Source organism: Lissotriton vulgaris, chromosome 2_2, assembly GCF_964263255.1.
Source record: "Lissotriton vulgaris chromosome 2_2, aLisVul1.2, whole genome shotgun sequence".
In the NCBI taxonomy this organism is placed as follows: domain Eukaryota; kingdom Metazoa; phylum Chordata; class Amphibia; order Caudata; family Salamandridae; genus Lissotriton; species Lissotriton vulgaris.
Window position 1 is genome coordinate 273,330,003 of NC_141688.1, and position 17,207 is coordinate 273,347,209.

General features: G+C 44.9%; 1 protein-coding gene across 2 annotated transcripts in view; it reads left to right on the forward strand.

The window, feature by feature from the left end:
- IFTAP (intraflagellar transport associated protein) overlaps positions 1–17,207 on the forward strand; it is a 250,190-nt gene that overhangs the window by 51,997 nt on the left and 180,986 nt on the right. The window contains exon 2 of one of the 2 annotated variants that reach the window (XM_086959605.1): positions 14,988–15,051. The exons of the other annotated variant lie outside the window; for it this stretch is intronic. The gene's annotated coding sequence lies outside the window, so the exon portion shown is untranslated. The remainder of the gene's footprint in view (positions 1–14,987; positions 15,052–17,207) is intronic. 2 annotated transcript variants of the gene reach the window in all.

Genomic DNA, 17,207 nt, shown 5'->3' on the forward strand with positions numbered 1-17,207 from the left:
TCTGAGACATCTTTAATGTCATTCTCTTCAAAGTATTGTTTAATGTGCTTTCTAAGTTCTTTTCGCTGGACTTGATCCCTCAAGAACATAGAATGGAGAATCGACAGTCAATTTCTATGAGGTTAACAATGCCAGGCAAGATGAACCATTCCCGGAGCATAGTTCGATACAGTTATCGACCCATAGTGATAGGATAGCCCTTGTCGATCTAGCGGACGGCACTTCTGTCTTGCTCTTAGCGCCGGGACACCTCTATTTGAGGTAGATGTTTGTGCTCTTATAAATTCTGTTATTATTATTATCTGCCCAATCTCACAGGTGATTGTTACTGTCATTATTTACAAGAATATGATCAGTTCTAGAATAGGTACTATGAACAGGAGAGAAAAATGTGTATACCTTATCATTTGGATGTAGCTCTCACCAAATGCTACAGAGGCTTTACACCTTTAAAGTGTTTACTTTAGTTCTTTAGAGAGAACTCCTGTGTGTATTAGAGCTGGGCAAGATGACCAAAGTTTGGGATGTGCTGTTTCCATGAGGAGCTGAGTCAATACTGATTTTCGTTAGGTAGGTATCTGGGGCTGATTTAGCGTTTAGCTAACAGGGTACTCCGTGGCAACAGCAACAGAATACCCTGTCTGCCAAACTCAAGTGTTACCCACCTGATTTTATGTCGGGTGGACTACAAATTGTATGCCAGTTGCATAAAACTTCCTCCGATAGCCCGAAAGAGTAGAGGCCTATGTAGATAAACCATCTGATCATCAGCCTTGTTTAGATGAAAGTTAGATGGTTTTATACTGTCCCTCATCACCAGGGTCATATACCTGACAATAAAAAAAGAAAAGTGATTCCCCATACCATGGGAGAACTCTATTCTTTGGGAGCCATTTATTTTATAAGTTTTCAAAAATAAACTCCTTCTTTGGTTTTTGAGAAATAAAAACTTTTCAAAAGTTTGATTAACCCATTTGTCAAATTTTTCCTACATAACAATGATTCATGACAATCTCTCAATGTGATGGGAGGAGTAAAGGCAGGGGGCTAGACCTAATGTCTTCTGCCACCCTGTGTGCCTAATTTCCATCCGCACAATCCTAAATAAGACCTTCTGTCAATTCTGACACAGTGAGCGAAAAACGATGGGTGGGATGCTATTTTGAATATTTGCCAGTGGTTAGACTATTTGTAAGCACCTATTGGGTGTTTCCTTACCAGTAGTATGCTTTGAAACCTGTGAGTGGTGCAGCTTTCCATGCATACTCTTCCAATGTTTGTAAATACCAAAACATTTGTATATTTGAACCCATTCAATAAGTACTTTATATGGCTGCTGATTTACTACTTTTTTTAGTAATCCCATAACTACATATATTTAAGTTCCAAATCCAAAAAGTAATCAAGTCAAAACCTCTTAGTGAAATCAAAATGATGTGAAAAACCAACCCCTACCGACTCAGGCCCCAAGACCCAACTACCATGCCAAGAATGCAGTTATTTGGGTAGTGTCGCACACCAAATACACCCGCTCAAACTATACCTCTGGCCATAAAGTTGTCAAGGAATATTTCCCACAACCATGGTCAACATCTAACCCACCAATGTCCCCTTAACTTCAAGCATCCTGTACTTTTTCCTCCTTTCATTCTCCTTTAGTCAGAAAGGAAGTGATTTATGTAGAAAGAGTGTGACACTGTTGTGTTTTGTTCTGCCTGAAGCATAAAAGGGATAGGTATATTTTTTGTTATGAAACTGTTTGCTCACTTTGTTGTAATGAATCTCCTGCACTGCCAAAATGTCCACAATCATATATATTACATAGTTCCATACTTTTATCCTTTTATTGCGGGAGTGTAAGGATCTGAACCATGGAGCACAATGGTATGGGTTTCTAGCACAATGAGCCCCTCTGTTTGGGTGCCAAGCTAGTATCTCTGTGGTTGGTAGTAGTGTGACCAGGGACACTTGGAATGTGCGTAGCTAAGAGTATGGTGTAGCGATAGAGTGGAGGTGGACTTCACCCCTTAACTATCCCCAGTATAAGCGAGGCAATCTTAGTAACCGAAGAAAGAAAATAAGAGCAGTAACAACAAATTTTTAGCAATAACAAGTATAACGGTGCATAAGAAGGTGCCCCCTCCCTTCCCACGGGATACTCCCAAAGCCACCAGTGGTCTACCATTGCACCGTCAAGGTGAGAAGATTAAAAAATCATGATTCCTCCTCGGGAGATCAGGGGATTTCACCCAGCCCCTTGACTTAATGGTTTTAACTCAGTATTGATTTCCCATGGGCCTCATTATGTTTTGTCAATGGTAGGTGTGAACGTATCCAACGCATCCATTCATCTTACAGCATTAGAAGGACATGTTACCATAACACATCCCAGCCCTGTGTGTCCATGAGTGTAGTATCGGAGATACCTAGAGAAGGCGTGTAATAGGGGTAATATTAGTCTTTTGTGCAATATCTCATTCCTGTCATCTGCTGGAGTTAAGGCAACTTCCATCTACCTCCTGGCTCAGGGGAATTATTCCCGTCCCCATTCCCATCCAGTTGAAGTCCCGGTATCCACACTGATTCAGCTAGTCTACCTGTCTGGTATTGTTCCTTCAATAACTCTAATGCTATTCCAAAAGGATATAGCTAAAGATATCTTATATTACCTGTTTGGAGTTTGTCATTGGGCGAAACTATTTTTGGCAAGCTGGCTTGAAAAAGTTAGCATTCAAATTCATTGTATTTAACCTAATGCTGTTTGTGCTCTGCCATCAATATTACTTCTTTCAATCGAAAGTCGTGAAACTTCACCAGAATATATCTGTGTTCACGTGAGTCACCCAGGATCCGCTGACTCACTCTGTGAACCCAATTAATCTTGAACTCTTCATTATCTCATAGAGTAGATATTTGAGGAGTCCTTTCACGAGTTATCACAGGTCAGTAGCCTTTGCCCCTTCCTGCAGGCCCCCGATGCATATATTTTTACACCAAGTTCTCCAGATCCTGTGCCTGTAAAGCATGTACTTATTTTCTCTGGTCGTTGGAGTTTATTGTCTGCCTCCAATTCTCATGTCCCAGCAGATTCACTATCCTGGTGTATGGTTATCATTTTCTCATTTAAATCAGAGTGCAGTCTATGTTCTTCCCTGCATAGGTTGGATTTGATCTCTTCTTTGAATTTGTTTTTAAATGGTTATGATATATCGTTGAAGTCTGTTTTTGTGAGTGCCATGGTGATTCCAGAGTTCTGCCGGGTTGACTCGCTGTGAGCTCCAAGGGCTGCTGTTTCTTGCATGTTTTGTACCATCTTTTGTTGAGCTTTCGTTGACCATTTTCAGTGGCTAAGGTGTCTGGAGTCTTAATAGAACCATTGTGTCTGGAGTCTTTGTAGAGCTGTTGTCTCGTTGTTAGTCATTGTGTTGAGTGAAATTATGAAGGTCAGCTCGTTGATATATGCCCCTGATCTATCAAACGATCCTATGTGGTCAGATTACGGCTTCAGACCACCTAACATACCACAGGTTTAGAAAGATAACTTATTGTATTCTGAACACGACAAGACCAAAACTGCAAAAATCTAATGTGTAGTAGTTAAGATATTGAATTTTAAAGGAATAAATGCAGTAAAGCGCTTCAAGGCAAGTAGCACTAAAAAGGTTACTTTACTTTGTGTGAGATATGGGACAAAGTCAAAGTAAGGGCGACTCTGTAGGGAGTGCTGGCCGGCTACACGACCCACTCACGCCCCGGTGAACACAGTACCTTTCCTGGTAGCAAACAACGGGATGTGTTGATTTTCTCCACGCAGTGAAGACGATGCGTCGGTTCCAAAGACGGGTGCGGGAGTTAAGGGGCGTCGACCAAGGGGCTGGATTTTGCCATAGAGTCAAGGGGATGCGTCTATCTCACCATGCTGCAGCGGCGTCAATAAGCTGTCTGATGTATCGCTCTTAGGAGGCAAAGAGCTGGTTCCAATGTAATGCGATGATTTTACTCCTGCAACTGGGCCGATGGGTCGATGCAGTGATTCTGCTCCACACAGACAACAGATGTGGCGATGTCCATGTTATAAGTATCTGGATCACGTCTAGTGACCCAGGGACAGCAGCAGGGGTAGAGAATTTGGTGTCCCTGAGTCTCAAGTAACAGGAGGCCAGCCAATAAGCCCTTGGGGATCACTTGGAGTGAAGGCAGTGTCCAGCTCTCCTTCAGCAGAGTCAGAGAACAGCAGGTAGCAGAGCAACACAGGATAAAATCAGGTCTTCCAAGTGTACGGTCCTTCTGACAGAGGTTCAGAGCTATATCAAGAAGTGTCTGATATTAGGGAGTCATAGGCCCAATACTTCTACCCGATAGTGCCTTTAATATAGGGGTGACTTAATAGCAGCTATCTGAAGTGTACAAGTATCCATTTGTACCCAGTCCTGTATGCCAGGCTGTTTGTGGGAAGTGATCAGTCCTTTGTGTGGGGACAGGACACTGCCTGTTCAAGTGAAGTGCTAGCCCCCTCCCTTTTATCCTGCCCTGGCAAGGCTGTCAAAATACAGATGTATGTAGATGGGTACTCTGGCACACTGATTCTTACTGTGTTGTGGCTACCAGGAGGGAATGCACAACGTGTAGTTGTCACCCACCCCACACATGCATTGGAGACGAGCTGTCAGGCACACTAAGCAGCAAGTGCAGAGAAATGTCCACTTACTAATAGTGGCATTTCTAAATCAGCAATGTTAAATCCAACTTCACCAGTAAGGAGGATTTATCTTTACAATTCCAAACATATGAAACATGGAAATGCTACTCCTATCTTATCTTGAATTGCAACTTAAAAGTGTATTAAGGAATCCCCAATGCTACCCTATGAGAGGAGTAGACCTTATAGTAGTGAAAAACAAGGTAGGTTGCTTGTCACTACCAGGACATGCAAAACAAAAAGGTACATATCCTACCTTTTACATACATAGCACCCTGCCCTCCTGCTCTTTGGGTTATTTAGAGCCTACTTTAGGGGTGACTTATATGTAATTACAGGAGAGTTTAAGGCTTGGCAAGTAGTTGTAAATGTAAAGTCGTAGTGGCAGTGAACTGCACACACAGACATTGTAGTGGCAGGCCTGATGCAGATTTGAAAGGCAACTTGTGTGGGTGGCACAATTAGTGCTGCAGGCCTACTAGTAACATTTGAAGTACAGGCCCAGGGTACACGGTATAACACTTTACAAGGGACTTACCAGTACATTAAATCTGCCAATTAGGTATGCAACAATGTCTTTATGTTTAGCGACAAACACAGGCACCTTAGCACTGGTTAGCAGTGGTAAAGTGCTCAGAGTTCTAAGGGCAACAAAAACAATCGGCAAAACATTAAGTAAAAGGCAAAAAGTTTAGGAAAAGACCACCCTAAAGATGACCAGTCCAACAGCCATCTAGGGCACCTCATTTCTAATGCCCTGCAGTGTAAGTCTTGCTGTGTGTGTCCTCAGCGGCCCCATCTGGAAACAAGCCTACTTCAGGGGCCCTTTACATTCCGCTTGTTACCCACATTGGGGGTAACAAGCGGAATGTAAAGGTGGGCCTTTTCTGTGTGCATGGAGCTCTCTTCCACCTTCTGAACTTTTCCTACAGTGACACTGATTCTCCTGAACCCCTGTTACTTCTTTTTTTAGCGTCATGGAATCAGGGAGGTTGCCCCTCTTAACTCCATCACACTTTCTATCTGGTTCTCCTCTGGCAAGTCGATCTCTTATGTCCTTGTTCACTATTTTCCCCAGCTGCACCAGCCGTACAGCAGGCTCGTTCTTAAGCACAGAGGGCTTCTGGGCACGCAGACATCATAATTAGGGGGTAGATAGCTGTGGGTGTGCGGGTTATGTTTCCTTTGTCGTAGTTGATCACCCTTGCATTATCTCGGAAGGCGAAGGGTGGATGATCCAGTAAAGCCTCAGCAGTTTGCAGTCATCTAGGCCTGACTCTTGCCCATGCTATCTCCTCCCCTTAAGAACCATGTGTACTATTCACTTCGTCTAGCGAGAGCATCGCCTCCAATTTTGTACCCCAACATTCCTTTTTGTGTATTCAAAGTGATCATCTGTAGCTTTGCTACCAGTTGGGCGACTTTGGCATTGTACAACCCTAACCTAAATGAATTCATCCCACATCTGTGCTGCTCACCAAGAGTGGCGATGAGCAGGGCTGCAGGTGTAGAGACTCTGATATCTTCTTCTTTATCGTCCATAAAAATATTTTGGGCATTCAAATTCAGCAGGGAGTTTATCTCTTGTGTTTGTTGGAAAATAAAACCTTAATAGTGTCGAAATATATGACCTTGGTGAATACCTGCCATTGGTAATTGATGCTTTGTAACCTATCAATTTATTTAAATCGGATTCTCTCCCTCCTACACCTACCCGCCCACAGCGGATTCAAGGCTCATCTTGAAAACAAGCACAACAATTTCGAGGAATTAAAACCACCTTCTCAAAAATAGCAAGAAACAATGCTTTGCTTCCTGTTGCACACCACAAGACTGTGCATCAAAACCACCAGGAGGATGCTAGAAACCATTGTGTGCGGAGTCATATGCCAGAGGAGTTGCTTATCATTATGGTGTTTGCTCACAATTATTTCTGTATTTCAGACCATGTTGGTGGCATCACAGAAATCACCACCTGTGGCCACTCACCATGTGTAAAAAACAAGAAGATTTGAAAGGAGGGTCCAAGGGAATCCTTAAAGACTTGAACACAGTTACAGCCCCCTAAACAGAACATATAACTACAAAAGATTAACTGTTGGTCTAAGCAAACAACCATATAGTATACCTAAGTGTGTCCGACTTGCTACCTGTGTGCATCCTATGTGTCAATATGGTATACAACAGGGTACTTCCACAGTGTGTAAAGTTATCATCAGTTACCCATCCTGTACCGCCCGTTCCATCATTTGGGCCACTTCACAGAGTGGAGAGTCCACGTTGCAACCACTGCACTAGAGTCTGGCTGTGAAGTGTTTGGACTCGCAAAGTTGTTAAATGACAAGTATTGGTAACTGGAAGCAGTGCATGAAAGAATTGTGAGTGGTGAGAAGGGTGCTCATTTAAAATTGGAGAGTGGACGTGCAAAACACTTTATTCTATAGCCGTACACTTCCAGTAGATAAAAACATAGTTAGTGCAAAGGGTCAGTGGGTTCAACAAATAACTACTGACTAGATGTTTAGGTCGACCTGTTTCTGCAGTTTTATGATCCTCACAAGGTATCTACTGCTTCATCAGGACCATTATGAACTTTGCTACTGCTTCAAATATAAATGTTGGTGAAACAACGAAAAAAATGATAGGGATATCACCTGATTCGTCCTCTCAGTCCTCCTGTGTAAAGGGAAGGTGTCCAAACGCAGGAGACATCAGGTCAATGACACAACACAGACATACAAAGGATAAAGATAACAGTAAACCTATTAGTACCGTATTCTCACATAAAGCTGTTCACATGTAATAGCTCATGTACAAGTAAAAAATAAAATGTAAATTGATACTTGTATAGCGCACTAGCGCACTACTCGCCCGCAAGGGTCTCAAGGCGCTTGTACGAATACCGCTGTGGAACCCATCCTGGCTTTCCCTGTGAGGCGTCCACTCCTGGGCACCCTCAAGGTGGAGGCCAGGCATCCTTAGCGTTTTGGGGGCCGTTGTGGAGATTAAGCAAGCTATTGCTCAGGGATGCAGAGTGGGACTCCATGATTGGAATAGGCACTGAGGCGAGATTTATCAGGTCCGTGGAATTTTTGAACCCAAGACCCGCCGAGGCGGGGAATTGAACCCTGGTCCCGGGCTAGACCTCTGCATCAGGGTCTGCCGCTCTAACCATTGAGCCACACTTCTCCCACTAATAGGGAACGTGCGCTGGGTTTAGACCGTCGTGAGACAGGTTAGTTTTACCCTTCTGTCAGTTTGACATCACCCATCTAAAGCTTATGGGCACTCTTCCAGCTCACCTTAAGTGCGAGAGGAACATGCTTCTCCTCTCCTGGCTACAGCTCAGGTTCTTGGGGCACCGCTCTGTCAATAAAGAGATGTGTGTAACAAGTAAGAAATACTTCGCGACAACTAAAAAATATATTAACTAGACTCTGTTCATAACATATGTAGTACTCCACGCTGTTAGTGTCCAAATTACAGCGGACGAATCCTCCTCGTGCTAAGGAGTAATCAGTCATCAATCTCAACAGGCTGTGGTCAACTGTCATTCAGGGTTCTGTGAGTACCCGTTTTTATGACCCATACTCTTGTTGCAAAAAGCTGGTATCAAAAGATGGCATATACGCCAGGAACGCATAGCCTCTTTCAGGGGTCTGCCGGGTGGGTGACTACTATCAATATAGTCCGCCCACTTAAGGCAGAGTTTAAAGCTTTCGTGGGTGCATTAAAACAAATATAAATGTACTTTACCCGGTCGGGTTTCGTGAATAAATGGAGCCGGTCAATACAAACCCCAGTACACTTATTTAAAGTATCTGAAGTAGCGTATATGTCAGGACTGCTTTACCTCTTGACATAGCTTACCGGGCGATTCAAGTGCTGTTGGTACATAAACCCGCCCGCTACGCGTTGTCAGGTAAGGCTTGAATAGAAAAAGTTGAACAATTCAGAGCCCCTGGAGCTTGTTAAGAGTATCCGAGGTAGCGTGTATGTCAGAGACGCAATACCCCTTAGCGTAGCCTGACAGGTGATTAAAATACTGTTGATATACACAATTATAGTGTTCAGCTCGCTACACGCTCTATGTTAAGGCTCGGTGGACACATTAAATTAAGGCGCGATAAATACCTAAAAAACTGGTCGAGCGCTCGCACACAAGCGACCCTTTGGGTTAAAATTGATTAAATCGAAACACAAAAACACAAAACACGGGCATACTCATGGTACCAACCTACCCGTCGGTACTCCACGCTGCCATCTGGGCTGCTTGGGGAGGTACTGGGACGGTGCTGGCGGCCATACTTGTTTGATGGTACCTCGGTGTGATTGGTCTAACACCGCGTCATTGGGTATACAACGGGGAGTCATGGGAAATGTAGTTCCGGACTCTAAAAGATCTTGGCGTGCGCATAAGGATCGCGTTATCCGCAGCCTACAATACCCGTGATGTTTCTGGGGCATGTAGTCGCGTCTGCGCACGTCCCGTGTTCGATATTAATTCAGCAAAAGGTGGCACCTGATCACCTCCGCAATTGCAAAAATTAGTAGGTCCCTCCTAGCTTGATAAGCATTAATCATGTCTTGGAGCCTATCGGCTCATAGATCCTATAAGGCTCCACGGGGTGGCCCCCTCAAAATGCTTATTCTAGGTTAGAACTTGTTATCAGTATGGTAAAGTCTTGGACACTAGGTCAAAGGCACGCATATTGTCCAGGACTACAGAGTGCATAGTTGCTGGACAGTAATTTCATATTGTTATTAGGAATATGTACGCTCTAATGTTACATCTGCTCTATAATTCTCCTATAGATTAGCAGATAGAAGGAAGAGAACTCATTCCCCATGGTTAAACGTAGTGATTTTTTTGGTTGTCTCTGAGTGATATGTGCCCCAGGTAATAAAAGGGGGTGGACAAGACGATCAAAGACAAACCAAGGCAGAGTTATAACGACATCCAAGGTATGTCTTCGTTGAGCTCCTGTTTATCAGAGTTTAATTTATACACCCACTTCTGTTCGAGCCTAAATAGATGTTTGGAAATGTCAGTGACATGGGGCGGGATGTGGGGTTGCTCTAGTACAGTCCAGGTTAGGTCAGTAGGTTTATGCCCTACCTCTAGAAAGTGATTCATGAGGCGGGTCGCCTGCTTCGTACACCTGATAGTGCTTTTATGTTCCGAGATTCTGACCTTAATCTTCCTTGTCGTCATCCCAACATACCTAAGCTGGCAGGGACACGTGATCATGTAAATTAAGTTGTTGCTATTACAATTGGTGAACCGCCTTTGTTCCCATCGCCAGCTGCTTCCAATGTCAATACTCGTGGAACGTGTAGTTTGTGGACATGCCGCACAATTTCCACAAGGATGGTGTCCTTCTACTGGTGGCATGACCCATAATGTTCCTACTCGATGGACAATTTTAGCTGGAGGTCTAGTATGTACCAGTCGATCTTTGATGCTGGTTCCCCTTTTGAAAGCAAATAGTGGCTGTTCCAAGGTATCCATACCGGTATTAAGAATACTCCAGTGTTTCTTTACGATCCGTTGGATGGCATTTGACTTAGTGCTGAATGTATTTACACAGGTGATACGCTGGTTCAGTGGTTTCGGGGGAGTAATCTATGTCAAGAGGTAATTCGGTCCTGACATATACGCAACTTCAGATACTTTAAATAGGTGTAAGGGGGTTTGTAGGACATTGGTAGCAGCCGGCAATGGGAACAAAGGCGGTTCATGATCACGTGTCCCTGCCAGCTTAGGTATGTTGGGATGACGACAAGGAAGATGTAAGGTGTAAAAAGCAGTCGACTCGCCTCATGAAACACTTTCTAGAGGTAGGGCATAAACCCACTGACTACATCTGGACTGTACTAGAGCCTCCCCAGTCAGCACAGACGAGAGTGCGGAGCACCGACGGATAGAGCGGTGCTCCTATCAACCTGAGCTGCTGCCAGGTGGGGTGAAGCGCCATCACCACTACAAATGGTATGTGGTTGATCACGAAACCTGAAAATTAGAGGTGATTGTTTTTAATCTCACTTTATAAGCAGTAGTTTCTAACAGGTCCTGAAGAAAGCATTGGAACTATTCCATCCAAAATGCTGAAACATGTCGACCAATATTGCTGACAGATATTATGTTAAATCTGTATTTTCACTATTATTTTAACATTTGGACATTTGAGAGATATCATTAAAATTCACAATCTACTCAACTGATCCAATGTTATCCATGCACTCACATTTATTGTTTGATTCACTTTTTGCACTGCTTATTCAGTAACCACAAACATTCTATATCTTCTTGAATATACCACCCTTCTTGCCAACACATTCACTTAACATCACATATAGTCCTAGAAAAACATCATTAGGCTATGTTGTTTTGTCTTGTCTCCTGGGCAAGGAGAACCCAAATGATTTTAAGAAGGGCGTTATCGAATGGTTACTGGTGGGAACAATTGCCCACTGTTTGAGTTTTCACCATATGGCATATTGTTTTAGGTTTCGCTGTTTATATTCTGTTGGGGCTCGTGTCCACAGGTGAGCTTTACATTTGACCTCTAGATTCTGTTGTTGTTGTTAAGAATGTTGAATATTGGGGCATGTGTCTAGTTTAGGTCGTTAAACCTACCCTTGGACCCTTCTCAACTTGGTTTGTATTTGTGCACCCCCTTTTATTACCTTTGGCACATATCAATCAGAGACAACCAAAACAAACACTGGCGTTGCCAATAGGTCTCGCAGTAGGAAAGTTTGAGCTATTGGTTTTCTAAATGACATTTTATTTTTTAGTTTAGTCATTTACAATGCCAATAGCTTACACTCGCGTAAATGCGAGACATATTGCATTGCATTGCGCCCCTGACTGGCACTGGCACAACCAGCATGCCTTACTTAAAATATTTAATTCTCCAACTGCAGAACCGTGTACAGCACACAACCTCACTGACTGAGATGTACTCCGATTGGTGTGCCACAGGGTAACAGGAAAGCGAGAGGGCATTTGTATAGTGCACACACTGAAACTGAAGAAATGGCACCAAGGATGCCTTCAAGGTCTAAAAAAACCATTCCCTTTGCTTAACAGCCAAGACCTGCCTAGTGGAACCGCCTCCACGGACTTGTTTTTTTAAGTGGAAAAGCATCCTCGGAAGTTTGAACAGACGCTGCACAGCATGCAAAAGGCTGGGTTTACAGCACAGGCAGAGACAGCAGGACGAATTTACAGAGAACCAAAAAGCTGGGTGTGTGGAGGGGGAGGGGGCTTTAGGCTCAAGCAGATCAGCAGCAGCGTGGGCAGGGGAAAGGGGTGCGTGGCACACAAACAGCAGGCTAGGGGTTAATGCAGTAAATGGTCACTGAAAACTGTTACAACCCGACAGCTGCTGCAGCTGCTGCTTCGAGACTGTCGAACCACAGGGTGCAAGAAAAAACCTCCACACCCGTTTCAGTGTCTCCGATCGCGGGTGAGGGGCAGTAGAGGAATGTGTTTCCAATTCTGCCACTGGAAGGCACTGGACGATTAGAATTAGCTATTTCTGAACAAAATCAGAAAACAAGCTCTTGCATTTAAGAAGTAAAATAATAAAGAGCGGTTCGGTACACAGCATTCAGGGGCGCTCGTGCGGCGGGTACAGTGGCACCGAGGCCCGGTGGTCTGAGGGGTCCAGTGCACCAAACAGAGTGGTTTGGGAGGTTGGTCGTTGTTGAAAGGCAGGTATGGTGAGAGCAAAGCCAGATCCTGCCAACAAAAAACCCTTGCGACAGGCAACAGTTTCATTATGTATTCTGGAGTCTGAGACAAAAGAACAGATTTACGGCAGATAAGGTGCACCTAATTTGAAACAGTTATAATGTTAAGCCCACAACCATTCATAGTCACCCCGACCGGCTATGGCGGCAGCGGTATGTGACAACTTGCATGATTCTGAGAAAGCCCCGTCTTAAGATGGCCACCACGCCAGCGCCCCGCAGATTGTAGGCAGCCCATTGTACTCCTTTTTCGAGGGTGGGCGCACGCGCAGTGACTTCCCGGCACGCGCCCCCCTTTCTGTACCCTCGCCGCACGCGCTAAACCTGAGAGGAACCAGTGCCATCGCCATGGGGGTAAGCGAGATGGGGATAGTATCGAATTATTGTAGAATGAATGTGGGGTCCCAGTTTGAGTAGGAGAGGTGTGCTATTGGCGCTGGTGGTAATACGAGGTCTCGGACTCGGAGATGTTTGCTATTTTAGTGCCAGGAATGGAGCACCGGGTATTAATACAGGATGGGCATACGAAATGTGTGCATTACTGCTGGGTTGTGGGTAATAGGAGCCCTTTGAGATTAAGACAAGTGGATGGGGAAAGACTTGAGGGCTCGTGAGTATATGCAAGGGAGCTGTGGACATTTTGGGTGAAGTCATAGGTGGCTAATGAGTAAGACTTTGGTGAGCCCCGGTTAGCGGCTCAGACATAAAATGCTTGAGAGTTCGACTTGGGAGGATAGCTTATGGCTTGGGGTTAGACCTGGTGAGATACGGGAGGCTTGGGGTGTGTGTGTACCTTGGGATGTTGAATTCCGAGTGACGCGACTTGGTACAGACTGTCACAAAGGCATTAACATGTTTGAGGGTGTGGGGTGTTAGGGGAGGAGAAGCGTGTTAGGGGAGGAGAAGCCGCAGAGCGCACGCTGGGCGAAGCCCTTTGATGTGCTGTACGGCCGTGAATGCGCGTGCTTGTTTGGTCACGTGATTCACGTGAACTTAATGAAAACCGCAGCGCAAGAAGCCCTTGGTTTGACGAGGATTTCGAGCACTTGACTTCTCGCTCCGCTCAATGCGCTTGCGCGCATTGATAGGTCGCGAGACCTAAAAACCACTATGTTTAACCATGTGGAATAAGTTCTCTTCCTTCTATCTGCTAATCGATAGGAGAATTATAGAGCAGATGTAACATTAGAGCGTACATATTCCTTATAACAATATGAAATTACTGTCCAGCAACTATGCACTCTGTAGTCCTGGACAATATGCGTGCCTTTGACCTAGTGTCCAAGACTTTGCCATACTGATAACAAGTTCTAACCTAGAATAAGCATTTTGAGGTGGGCACCCCGAGGAGCCTTATAGGATCTAAGAGCCATGACAGCGGAGGTGATCAGGTGCCACCTTTTGCTGAATTAATATCGAACACGGGACGTGTGCAGACGTGACTACATGCCCCAGGAACATCATGGGTATTGTAGGCTGCGGATAACGCGATCCTTATGCGCACGCCAAGATCTTTTAGAGTCCGGAACTACATTTCCCATGACTCCCCGTTGTATTCCCAATAACGTGGTGCTAGACCAATCACACCACAGTACCATCAAGCAGTATGGCCGCCAGCACCGTCCCAGTACAGATGGCAGCGTGGAGTACCGACGGATAGGTGGGTACCATGAGTATGCCTTGTTTTGTGTTTTTGTGTTACGATGTAATCAATTTTAACGCAAAGTGTCGCTTGTGTGCAAGCGCTCGACCAGTTTTGAGGTGTCTATCGCGCCTTAATTTAATGTGTCCACAGAGCCTTAACATAGAGTGTGTAGCGAGCTGAACACTATAATTGTGTATATCAACAGCATTTTAATCACCTGTCAGGCTACGCTAAGAGGTATTGTGTCTCTGACATACACGCTACCTTGGATACTCTTAACAAGCTCAAGGGGCTCTGAATTGTTCAGCTTTATCTATTCGAGCCTTACCAGTCAACGCGTAGCGGGCGGGTTTATGGTCCAACAACACTTGAATCGCCCGGTAAGATATGTCAAGAGGTAATGCGGTCCTGAAATATACGCTACTTCAGACAATTTAAATAAGTGTAAGGGGGTTTGTGTAGACCGGCTCCATTTATTCACGAAACCTGACCGGGTAAAGTACATTTATATTTGTTTTAATGCACCCACGAAGCCTTTAAACTCTGCCTTAAGTGGATGGACTATATTGATAGTAGTCACCCACCCGGCAGACCCCTGAAAGAGGCTATGCGTTCCTGGCGTATATGCCATCTTTTGATACTAGCTTTTTTCAACATGAGTATGGGGCATAAAAACGGGTACTCATTGAACCCTGAATGACAGTTGACCACAATCTGTTGAGATCGATGACTGATTACTCCTTATCACGAGGAGGATTTGCCCGCTTAATTTGGACACTAACAGCGTAGAGTACTACATATGTTATGAACAGAGTCTAGTTAATATTTTTTTAGTTGTTGTGAAGTATTTCTTACTTGTTACACACATCTCTTTATTGACAGAACGGTGCCCCAAGAACCTGAGCTGTAGCCAGGTGAAGAGAAGCACGTTCCTCTCGCACTTAAGGTGAGCTGGAGGAGTGCCCATAAGCTTTAGATGGGTGATGTCAAACTGACTTGTACATGAGCTATTACATGTGAACAGCTTTATGTGAGATAACGGTACTAATAGGTTTACTGTTATCTTTATCCTTTGTATGTCTGTGTTGTGTCATTGACCTGATGCCTCCTGCGTTTGGACACCTTCCCTTTACACAGGAGGACTGAGAGGACGAATCCGGTGATATCCCTATCATTTTTTTCGTTGTTTCACCAACAATTATTTTTGAAGTAGTAGCAAAGTTCATAATGGTCCTGATGAAGCAGTAGATACCTTGTGAGGATCATAAAACTGCAGAAACAGGTCGACCTAAACATCTAGTCAGTAGTTATTTGTTGAACCCACTGACCCTTTGCACTAACTATGTTTTTCGTAGCGGGACCTAAGGAAATCGTAGCGCTGGCGCTTGGTGGCAAGTAGGACTGCTACAAGCGCTCTTGTATTCCTATCTGTGCTTTGCTTTAGCTCATTTTAAAACTGCTTTTATTGTATTAAATTACCTGATTTGGGCGCGCTTACTCCCCGGTCCACCGCAGCAACCAGTGCTGTTTGTTGTGGAGGGAGGCAAGCGGCACCACTTCCTGGTTGCTCCTTCAGAGGCGGCCATTTTCGGTGGGTTGACGCGCTAGTCTCCAACTCCGCCTATTCCTTTTAATTACGCAGTTGCCCGCGCAGCGGTGACGCGCAGCGGTAGCGCCGCAGACGCGCCGGAGAGGCGCCAGAGAGAAGCCAGTCTGCGCCAGTCCACGTCCAGACGCTTCCCGCTACCTGGCGCCCAGCTTCTTTCATTATGGTAGGCCCCTCGCTGTCTTACGATGCCTTATCGCTTCATGCCCTTTGTCCTCCTTACAACCCTACGTGTATCCATAACTATCTTCCTTATCAGATTGACTATGTTTGCAAACAGTGTAACTGGCGTCCCTCCAGCCCCTCTATTCGTCCATCATCACCCACTCAGGACTGGAAAATGTTCCTCCTGAATTGTAGGTCCGTCTCTAAGCACCACACTGAGCTACACTCTTTGATCGAAGACCTTAACCCCCATGCAATTTTCCTGACGGAAACGTGGCTCCATATGGACAACGATCCAGCTATTGTCTGGGCCATCCCTCAAGGATTTACGCTAAAGAGACTAGATCGCCTGATTGGTAGAGGTGGAGGAGTGGCGATTGTCTATCGTGACAGCTACAAATGCCGAATTACCCCTATAACTGTGCCATCTTGCGAAAGTTTTCACTTTTCACTTGATTTTTCCCCCACCACTACTTTTTCTGGCATCTTAGCCTACCGTCCTCCGGGTGCTCTCAACAATTTTATAACTAAAATGACGAACATTACTGCAGGTATCATCTTGTCCTCACCCAACTTCACCTTGTTAGGTGATTTTAACTTGCACTTAGACGACCCCCATGATACTGCAGCTATCACCCTCTGCTCCAATCTTTCCGCGCTAGAACTACAACAAAAGGGATTTCTTCCAACCCACAATAGAGGTCACTTGCTGGACCACATTTACAGCAATATTGGCGATCTCTTGGTCGAATCCCCAGTCCCGTTACCCTGGACGGATCATTTTTTAATCCCCTTCATTTGGCGCACTAATCTTTCCCCCTCCACTTGCGGCCCCGTTAAACATCGAGGCAGGAAATGGTCCTCACTTCCTCTCTCCGCCTGGGAAGCCGCTTTGGTTAAAAATTTACCCGGGAAAGTGTCGAATTCCACCATAGCAGCTAACAATTTTGATGAGTGGATTTCTACCACACTTGACACGGTCCTTCCTGTACAGGCTACCAACCTTATAAAAAGACCCAGAGCCGCCCCATGGTTTACTTCCACTCTCAAGACCATGAAATTAGCCTGTCGCAAATCTGAAAGAGCCTGGAGACAAGATTACTCCAAGTCTAGGAAGGATGATTATAGAGCCGCTATTAGGCTCTATAAACAGGAGATAAAGACGGCACAAGCCGCCTTCTACGGCAGCAAAATTAATGCAGCCACTAACGCCCCAAGGGAGATTTTTAAAATTGTCAAGTCACTCATTTCACCCCCTGCGGAATGTCCCTCTGCTGATGGTGCCCAAAACCGCTGCAACGAACTGGCTGAGTTCTTTTCTGGGAAAATAC